A 3035-nucleotide genomic window follows, 5' to 3' on the forward strand; every position below is an offset into this window, starting at 1 on the left:
TATTTTCTCTAAGACAGTGAATCAAGCACAGTCATCTCCAAGGTCATCCCTGCGCAGGGAGGTATCTTCAGAACAGTTACATCGCCACTACAACAGAGCAGTTCACATACCTGCACACTCACGCCCCTCCCTCAGGGATTTCCCTCCCTCTGCAAGTCCCAAGTCCCAGAGCATGGCAAACGAGAGCATAGAGAGAAACATTCAATTTGATATTAAAACCAAAACCAAAACAATAAAGTCTTCATATGGTGTCTAAAGAGATACAATGAGGGAGCCAACCAGACCTCCCAGGGCTATGTGCAGCAGTCAAGAAAGCTCCACCCATGTATCTTCCTTCATAATTCATTTCATGCTCTAACAGGAACCGTATCAGCCAGCCTTGGACTATTCAGTCTCCCTCAGCCTAAACTACTTTGCAGGATGTGGAGAGAGGCATGTATAGCGTCTAAATCTTAGATAAAAAGTGGGATGAAAATGAAATAGATAATACACAAACAGGTGAAGAACGTTAGGAGTAAGCATAACTGTTGGATCCCCAAGCATCGAGAATAAATCCACGTTTTCAAGAAAAGCAAAATTTATTTCAAAGCGTTGAAGACATACTCAAACACGTTCTTTGTTAGAACTGGGGATACACAGTTAGGTCAAGCATAATAAAGGAACTTCAAACAGATACAGATCCAATGAATAGCTTTCCCGCTGGCGGGCTAATGAAACGGTTGCGCGCCCAGTCCATGGGAACCAGGCAGAACATCAGACAAAACACAGGTGCAGTACTCATGAGAAAAGCAATAGGCAAGCATTACAGCATCTTCTCCCCCACACAACCTCCAGCAGTTATCTTTTGCATTCCAACGCAGGAGCAGGATGATAGAAACCAAGCCGGGTGCAACAGGGAAAGGATATGTACACAGAGGTCACAGAAAACAGAATGGCAGCTTGCTGACAATAACCAATGTCTTTTATTACAAACCATTGTAGGTGTAAACTTAGAGGGTTTTTTATTTGCACAAAACTTATACTAGGTGTACAGACAGTACCTATTTTGTGTTGTGCTTGTAGCAGTGAAGCCTTTGACACAGACTGCACTGAAATGAACATTCCAAGTTGCCAAGGAACCAGGCTGTTAGAATACTTGGCAAACAGATAGGGAACTAAGACAAGATGGAGCGCTGGAGAAACCTCCTAGGGTTTATTGGGAGTTCTACTGAATGTGACAAAAGTGGGTTGGCCAAAGGAATTGAGAAATAGACTGTGGGCTGAAAAGTGGACCCGAGGAAACCGTAAGTGGTAGAGAGATGGAAGGTGAACAAAGAAGCAGTTAAGGGAAGATGGCAACTGGTAGGGACTCATGGCGTTAACCTCCAAAGTGCTCTCTTCAGCAGTTTGGTAATATTTTTCTCTTGCTTTTGGCTTGACATAGCTTGTCTGTGTCAAACGCCTGAATTGCTTTGAACTTTATCTCATATGCCTTAGCGTTCTGATTAATAGGCTACTCCCCTCTGGCATCTACTCAAAGACTAATACAGAGAGGGAGTGTGAGACAGACTGCTTGTAGCAAGGCCAGCTGAATTTGTAAACTTTTGCTGCTTCATTATAACATAGACAATGGAAACATTTGAAATATCTAGATATTAGGAATAAGGTCCGTTGTGGAAATAAATACAATGAGCTCTAGAAAGATGCACTGAGAGAGTGCCAAGGCCTTGGGCACTAGCGTCAATGTGCTGTGGCGACCTCAGCAGGGTATAATGACAAGAGTCCACCATTTTCTCCAGAGGAACTGATCTCTGCTACCTGAAGAGCAGTTGTAATTTTGAGTGATCTCCAGCCCTCACCTGGAGATTGGCAACAATTGTTACCCAGGACGAAATGGAGCATGGAGTCTATGGCATTGTACCTGTCTGAGGTCCCACCCCTCCTCTAACCTCACCCTCTCCAGGCTCCACCCCTCAAATCTCCAGGAATTTCCCAACCTGGAGTTGGCAACCCTATCTCCTTCCCAGCTAAGCATTGATCTGCCATTATCTGCCCCTCTGATTTCAGCCTTGCATCTCCTCCCCCCTCCTTCCTGGAGATCAGTTGTAATTCTGAGTGATTTCCACCTCCCTCCTGAGATTGGGAACAGTGGTTCCCCAGAAGGGAATGGCTGGTCGGGAGGGTGGAGTCCATGACATTGTACCTGTCTGAGGTTCCGCCCTTCCTCAAACCTCACGACCTCCAGGTTCCATCCCTCAAATCTCCAGGAATTTCCCACCTGGAGTTGGCAATCCTATCTCCTTCCCAGCCCATCATCAACCGACTTTTATTTCCCCCTCTTCAACTTTCCATTTCCCTCCCACACGCACACACACCTGCAGCCTCTCCCATGCTCTGAAACCCTGACTGCCAGAGTCCACCGTTTTCTGTGCTCTGAAGCCCTAACTGCCACAGAGTCCACCATTTTCTCCAGGGGAACTGATCTCTGCCATCTGGAGAGCAATTGTAATTCTGAGTGATCACCAGCCCTCACCTGGAGATTGGCAATAATGGTTTCCCAGGAGAAAAAGTAGTATTTCTCTGCAATGGGGATCAAAGCAGCTTACATCATTCTCCTCGCCCCCTTTTGACTTGCACAACAACCCTATGAGGTAGGTTAAGCTGAAAGTTTGTGACTGGTCCAAAATCACCCACTCAGCTTCTACAGCAAGAACCTGGATCTAGCAGACACTGCTCTAAAGCACTGACTGTTACGGCTAGGGCAGCCAACCTCCAGGTGGAGCCTGAAGATCACCAGGTATTAGAACTGAACTCCAGACAACAGATCCCCCCCCCCAAAGAAAATAACTGCTTTGGAAGGTGGGCTGTATGGCATTCTATTCAGCTGAGGCCTTTCCCCTCCCCAAACTCTGGCTTCCATAGACGCTTCTAGAAAATCTCTAGGAATCTCCCTACCTGGAGCGGGCAACCCTAGACTCAGGACTGACCCCAATGAGTTTCTCACAAAGGCCTGCAAAGGGTTTCCTTCCTTTGTCTGAACCGAGCTTGGTTGCCTA

This window comes from Gekko japonicus, unplaced genomic scaffold (assembly GCF_001447785.1).
Source record: "Gekko japonicus isolate JY-2015 unplaced genomic scaffold, Gekko_japonicus_V1.1 scaffold501, whole genome shotgun sequence".
Taxonomy (NCBI): Eukaryota; Metazoa; Chordata; class Lepidosauria; order Squamata; family Gekkonidae; genus Gekko; species Gekko japonicus.